Source organism: Eschscholzia californica, unplaced genomic scaffold (assembly GCF_041429995.1).
Source record: "Eschscholzia californica isolate CP2 unplaced genomic scaffold, dmEscCali1.0.p SCAF_4, whole genome shotgun sequence".
Lineage (NCBI taxonomy): Eukaryota > Viridiplantae > Streptophyta > Magnoliopsida > Ranunculales > Papaveraceae > Eschscholzia > Eschscholzia californica.
Genome location: NW_028238461.1, coordinates 32,160,926 through 32,168,215, shown reverse-complemented (window position 1 = coordinate 32,168,215; position 7,290 = coordinate 32,160,926). Strand labels below are relative to the sequence as shown.

At 42.0% G+C, this 7,290-nt stretch overlaps 1 long non-coding RNA gene across 1 annotated transcript; it reads right to left on the bottom strand.

The window, feature by feature from the left end:
• Positions 1-295: 295 nt before the first annotated feature.
• Positions 296-1,227, bottom strand: LOC147544161 (uncharacterized). The gene is made up of 2 exons (XR_015239663.1): positions 576-1,227; positions 296-487 (listed from the first exon to the last, which is right to left on the bottom strand). It is a non-coding gene; the product is annotated as an uncharacterized LOC147544161 (long non-coding RNA).
• Between the last annotated feature and the right edge of the window lie 6,063 nt (positions 1,228-7,290).

Genomic DNA, 7,290 nt, shown 5'->3' with positions numbered 1-7,290 from the left:
TTGTGAGAAGCTATGTCTAGACTAAATGGATTTTGGAGGATAGAGTTTGATTCGTGTTCTTCATCTTAATCCTTTTGGACACTCCAAATATGGATAGGTTAGAAGTACGTTTGAAGATCAATCTCTGTTTTTGACTCAAGGCTTTCTTTCTTGTCAGTTTGATTCATGTTTTGGTTATAGTGGACTTGTTGTCCTCATCCCTTTCCGATTGGGATGAACCTATCTTATAGGTTTTTGACTAATTTTAGAATCTTTTGGTATAGTTTGTTAAATTTAGCACTTATTAACATCTCAATTTAGAAATAAAGTTCTTTATTGATTCTCCATAATACTTAGTACAGAGATGATGTTAAAAAACTAGAAAACGATTAATCTAGAATAGTGCCTAAAGTAGACTTCGATCCCTTTCAGCATCCTTAGCAGTCGAGGCTTCTGCTCCCTCTTGGATCTTGTCTTCCTTAGCCAAATACTCAGTTCCCAGCTGCGCCTGTACATTTACAATGAAAGGGCAATTTTAGGTATCATATACCAAGGTTTGGGAATTTTTCAGTATTTGATAAGTTAACTGTTTATACCTGAATTGGAAGCCACTGTTCCATTCTTTTTGTCCTCCAAGAACTTAGGGCAGTTTCTTTTCCAGTGGCCTATGCCACTGCAGTAGAAACATCTTGACGTAGATTGAATACCTTTGTTTTGAGGTTTAGCAATACGTTTGCCTTTTCCTTTTAACGCGGGTTTCTTCTTCTGCCTCTTGTTCTCTTGAGCCACAAGAATCTTATTCTTTGGCTCCAAGTCCATTGTTAGTCGTTCTGCTGCCTGAAGCATTGCATCAAGTTCCTCTAAAGGCTTGTTCCATCAATTCATCGCATATTCCATCTTAAATAGATTGAACCCTTCATGAAGTGAATAGAGGATCATGTCATTAGCCGCCGATTGGCTAACAGGAGAACCCAGCTCTTCTAGTTTAGCAAAGAGTTCTATCATTTGCCGAACATGAGGACCTACTGGTTTTCCTTTCTCGAGGCGCAGACGCAATAATTTACTGGTTGTATCAAACCTCTCCACTCTCGCTTTGCTTCGGATTGAATCCTCAGTTTTCGGAGTGATGGAGGGGACTTCCATGTTCAGAGGTTTCTCGTTAAGAGTAGCCTCCATGGCTGATAACAATCGAGAAGTCATTGATTCTGGTTCTGCCCTCTTTTGATCATCCTCTTGATGCTCTATTTCCTTAGCAGTCAAAAAATCCAAAAATGGATAGTCTGAGACATTTAGCTTGTTTTTAAACTCTCCATCCAATATTTGAAGTATTTCCCGATTCCTTCCTTCATGGATGTTTTCGTTTAACACCTTCCTTAGGTATGTTCCAAGGTCGAACTTGTTTCCTTGTGTCATCTTTAAAACTACATAAAGTAATGGCAAAGTTTTAAAACTCGTTATCGTTTTTGAAAAACATTAGTTTTCCCACATTATTCAATATAAAATCGTCCCCGATTGAATAAGTGATTCCAAGACCCCAGTTCTTCGAAGTAAAGCGGACGAAGGCCCTACCCTTTGACTCCGTCGTTCCGGGTGAGCGAACTACTTCACTCATCATACCTTATGACTCTTGGTTGATAGATTTCATTAATGAATGACTAATCTATCCTTTTGCCTCGAGTATCCAAGACTCTCTTGCTGATCTCGTTGAGTAGAACCATTTAGACGTGTAGGCCTCTTCTATAGACCTACCCGCATTGTCCCAAGGTAGAGGAGGTACTCTGCGAAGGCCGACCCACCTTCCTCGAACAAGGGCGCAACGAGTGTCTTAATCTGGATAGGCGATTACTCAAGATTACTTTTGGGGACTTTTACGCTAGTCTGGCGTTTGTTATAGTGAACTATTTAGCCTAACTAACATCCACGACATAAAGCGTAAATAAGTAAGTAAATGCGCGCGAGAAAGTAAATCAAGCAGACATGGATCCTAGTATGGCCCCTAACCTAGAAGATCTAATCACCCTTGGTTTTCTTCTTGTTTCGCCTTTTGGTTCGTCTTAGATCGCCATCTTTGAACCTCCATTGATTTCTCCCACTCGCCTTTGGATTTCATCCTCGAGTTTCTTCAATGGACTCATAGACCCTAAACTCTAATTACAAGACTCTAACGATTCACAGATCGTATAAACTTGAAATTAAAATTAATTACAAAGCATGCACCCATCCGTGCTTAAAACAAGAATAAAGAAATAAATCTATGGCCATACTAGTTTCCCGCATTCACATCACATGCAATCATATAATATATCAAGGCTAAGAATTATATATGCATGATTATCTTGGGAGATACTTTTGTTGACATCACATGTCACATTACGGACCTTAAGTCTAAATTCGAAGAATTCTACTAATGGTGCTTTCCGGTTTTATCTTTTATGATTTCTAAACTCATCTTTAAGAAAAACTCCGTTTTGGGCTCGAGAAAGCCCGGGTCAATTTCGGAAAAAATATTGGTTCGATTCTTAATGATTTCATAAATCAATTTAAAGAGAAATCCGTTTTGGGCTATTGGATGGTCCGGATTGATTTTGGAATTATTTGGTTGGAATCGGAAAATTTTTTGGCAAAAACTCCCACTCGAATGATGGTCCCTTTTCGTGGTCCGAAAAGCCTCGAAAAAGCCCGGGATAAGTCCTAGACAAGTCCCGGCCCAAGCCCAAAAAGGGCTCGGACAAGGTCCGGACATAGCACGGCCCATAGGGCCGGCATGTCCTGGCCGAGGCCTGGTCTCGTGTTGGCCGGAGCCAGGACGCTAGTCCATGTACCAGACGCGTCCTAGACGTGTCTGGTACTGGACCGGACCAGCACTAGGTGTCTCGGACTAGTCCGAGACACCCAGAACCTCCCAGACGCGTCTGGTCGAGTGATCTGGACGCGTCCTAGACGCGTCCAGGAAGCTCCTTCGCAGCTGCTGGTCGCGTCTTAGACGCGACCTGGACGCGTCTTAGACGCGACCTGGACGCGTCTTCAAGACGCGTCCTTAGTAGCTGCTCTGGACGCGTCTCAAAGACGCGTCCAGAAGCTTCTGTCGCAGCTGCTGGTCGCGTCTTCAAGACGCGTCTCAGCAGCTGCTCTGGACGCGTCCAGAGGACGCATCCAGGAGCTTCTGGTCCGGCCAGGAAGCTTCCTGGCCGGACACTAGGGTTTTTCAAAACCCTAGTTTCCAAAAAGAATTTTTTTTTTTTTTTTTTCTTATGCAACTCTAAGTTGCTATTTTCCAATTCTTAAAACTTTTCTTAAATTTTTGAAATTCCTTTTAGAACACTTCTAAAAAAAATTTTAAAACTTTTAGAAACTTTTAAATTTTTCCAAATTTTGTTTTTCAAAAGTTTCCAAAACTTAAAAACAACTCTTAATCAAACCAATTTTGGATCAAAATCTAGGTTTTTGAAATTTTTCAAAGAACAATTTTGAAATCAATTTTGAAAAATCTTTGAATCCAATTCAAAATTAATCAAATTTTATGTTTTAAAATCTTTTTAAACATAACTATCAATTTAATCAAGCATGGATTAGTTTGAAATTCAATCAAATTGAGACTTTTAAAACACTTTTAATCATCAATGTGATTCTCAATTTGAAAATTTATTGAATCCCATCAAATTATGAGTTAAAATACCTTTTTTAAAATACTTTTATAAACTCAATTTTCAAACTATCAAGCATATAAATTAGTTCGATTCTTAGCAAAAACTAGTTAATAGCAAGAGGCTCTGACGCCACTGTAGGGATTTACACCCTTCTACTAGTGTTTATAGCGGAAATATGACATCTAATGTCTACACTAGTATTCCCAGGATCACATGCAAAACTAGTAATTAATCTAATGGAGATAGTAGATTACCTTAATCGCTTTTCCCTCGAACTAGTTGAATTGATTGAAGAAGACCAAGAGCTTCAAGTGTAGCTCCTCTACTTGGGACACGAGCAATCAATTTGATCTCCCACCTTGTTGTATAGCTAGCACACCAATGGTGGTTGGAAAAGAAGAACACCTTCTTCTTTGACTAGATTGATAGTAATGGGAATTAGCTCACTTTCTCCTCTCTACTTGATGTGGTAGAGTAAGAAAGCTTAGAGAGAAATTCCACACCTTATTCTCTGCCCTAAGAGTGTTTATATAGAACCCTAATAAGAATCCACCTCCTTTTAGGTTTCCTAAAACACCCTTTAGAATAAGATTTAGGGAAATAGTCGAAAATAGCAACTATTGGTATTTTCTCAATTCCCCAAGGAGGAGGTGTCCAAACACCACGAAAATTGGCAGATATAATTTTTATTATATCGGCAACTAACCCTCCAAAATTCAGCCCAATCCGAGTCCTAGAAGTACCCGAACCGGTCTAGGCCCAAAAACCCTGTTTTTGGCCTTTTTGTACTATCTTTGCCTAATTCCTTTTTAGGCCTATGAGATATGTTTATGGGACACTCCCATGATTATATCTCACTCCCACTAGTCATATCCTAGATCAATTTGTCACTCTTATGTGTAACCCGTTGTAGGATCCGATCGAAGTTAGCCGCGAATTACTTCGTAATTCGACGATCGTAGTTGGTCTCTAGCTACAACTCTACGATCCCTAAATCAATCGGACTTGATGATCTTCCACATCAATTGTCCTATCCGACAAATTGTTCGCATTGTCACCTTGGTCGAAGGACATCTCCTTCAACTCCTTCAACCATCATCATCTTCTCTATCTCAAGAACATCCACCATTAGAGCTAACCCTAGCTTTCTCTCTCTAGCAATCTTCAACTCAAACCAAAATCAAATAACATGGGAAGCTAGACAAAGTGATGGGGAGTAAAAGCCCTAAAGTTTTCGGCCAAGAAGGTGGTCGGAACTCTAGAAATCTCCGGCCAAAGAAGGTGACTAAATCCAGCCAAAACCTATGAAATCCGTCCAAAATAGCAACAATCCCGGCCATAACACCATGTCCCTAGCCGTCCCGTGCACTACCCGTGCTGTCCCATGCGTCTAGAAGCTACTCGAGCACTAGGTGAGTGTTGGTCGTGCTTTGAAGCACTCCCGAGCTGTGAGCAGCTCGGGTTGTTGCTGTTCTGCGGGGGTAAGCTGCTGTTGTTGTCGGTCTGCTGCTCCCGTGAAGGCGTCCCGTGCCAGCAACCGTGTTCCTGTGCACGTCCTTGTTGCTGGAGCTGCTACCCGAGCAGCTTCCATGGCTGTCTCACCCGAGCTCTTGTAGTGCCGGCCTTGCTTGGCCGGCCTAGTTTGGTCGGCCAAGCTAAGGCCAGCTACTCCTACCTCCTTCTTCTCTTTTTTCCTCTTTTCCACTCAAACCCTAGAAGCTTAGAGCTCAAGAACACTAAAGTCCTAGCCTCCCTTCTCTCTCTTGCTTGGTTGTTGATTTATCCCAAGCTAGAAGATGATGAATAGTTTCTTTGACCCCTTTCTCTAACTTCATTCAAACCCTAGACTTAGTCAAACTTGACTAGGTCTTTGGACCACAAATGGGTGCCCATAAAAATCTCTACACAATTCTTCTTCTCTATATATTTCTTGGACTTGGTTTTGGGCTTTGATTTAGAAACCAAGAGAGTGCCTCCATCCTTGTCTCTACATCTTCAAATTCTCACAAAGGACTAGAATACCCTCGGACTTCTTTCTTCCATATCTTCCCCGTCCGAACTCCGAATTGAATACCGTTTTCACCGTCGGACTCGACATTGACTATACTTGTTATTTGATTTGCTTGAAGCCTTTTTCTCTCGTTTTCGGCACATGAAATGATAGTGATAATTCACTCTCTTTATTCCAAATTACATGTTTAACTCCAAAAATGATTACCTAACAAGAAAAACACATAAAATATTATTGATAACACTCGAAAATGACTAATTAGTCTAAGTTAGGCTCTCCAAATGTGACATTTTCATGTCACATCAAGTATCCTTGAACTTAGGAACTTTCACTTATCAAAGATCCGGGATAAACTCGAAGAGAAACCCTAGATACGCAAAAGAGGTAACTTCTATTACGGTTTGACGACCACCGCCACTAATCATAGTCGGCCTAACTTCGCCTATAAAAGGCCCCCCACATCGTCCTTCACAAGGGACGATCTCTTCGGAACAGACACACACTTTCTCCCCAAAAATACGATCTCTTTATACCAGAAGTATCACCCCCAAAAACAGAGTTCTCACAACTCGCCCCCTAAAGGATCAACTAACATTCATTCTTTTACTGTAAAGAGCACCCTGACTGTCTTGAGCGTCAGAGGGGTTTCCGAACCCTTTGCAGGTTTTCCCCCCTCGGGAACAGACGAACATGAGCAAGGACCAATGAGCGAGGGGCTGGAGCAAAGGAGCAGAGCAGAGAAGCAGAGCATAGAAGCAGAGAAGAGAAGCAGAGCAGAGCAGAGCAGAGAAGCAAAGCTGAACAGAGGAATCTCTCCTCTCCAAACAGAATATACCATCATAACGTAGGCTGTCATGCATCAACTCCCTTTTCCATGCTGATTTAACCGGGAGCCAATTTTCGACATCAGCATTTGACGCTAGAAGGAGGGATCTCTCCAGCAAATCATCAGATTCGGTAATCCGAACCTCATTCAAATATCTCTTTCAGAACTAACCCTTTTCTTGAAACAAACATGCTAGCATCCAACAGAACCCCCAATGGAGATCAGGAAAGGTCTCTCAACATCATGATGCTTACGGCCGCCCTCGAACGACTCAAGGTCAGAAGGAGACAACAAGAGGAGAAAATAACGAGGCTTCAAAAAAACTTGAGCATCGCAGAATCAACGCTCAAATCCATACTGGCGGTGAAGTCTGGAGGAATGGACGGACCGATGGGCCCACAGATCCACGGGAATTCATCCAAACTTACGCCGCGATCATGAGCCTCCATACGACCGACACGAACGACTGGTGTTCATACTTTGCCACTGCGTTGCATGGACCGGCTAAAGAATGGTATCAGTCTCTAGTATCGGAGTCCATAAAAAACTTTACGGATCTCACCTAAAAATTCCTCGATACTTTCAGAAAACCCTCCAACAAGAAGACAACTGACTTAAGCCAGGGAGGCCAGACCAACAGTCGTGCAATTCAAAGCGCAACAATCGCTGCGGGAGCAATCAAACGCTTGTCAGCGCTGGCAAAGGAGCTTAGCAGTATATCTCAAACTTTAGCAAAAGAGTTCGTGGAAGCTGAAACAGAGTCCGAATCCGAGGACGAGAAAAGTGTCAATGTCATAGCCGGCTGACCAACTCGTGGGGAGGACAGG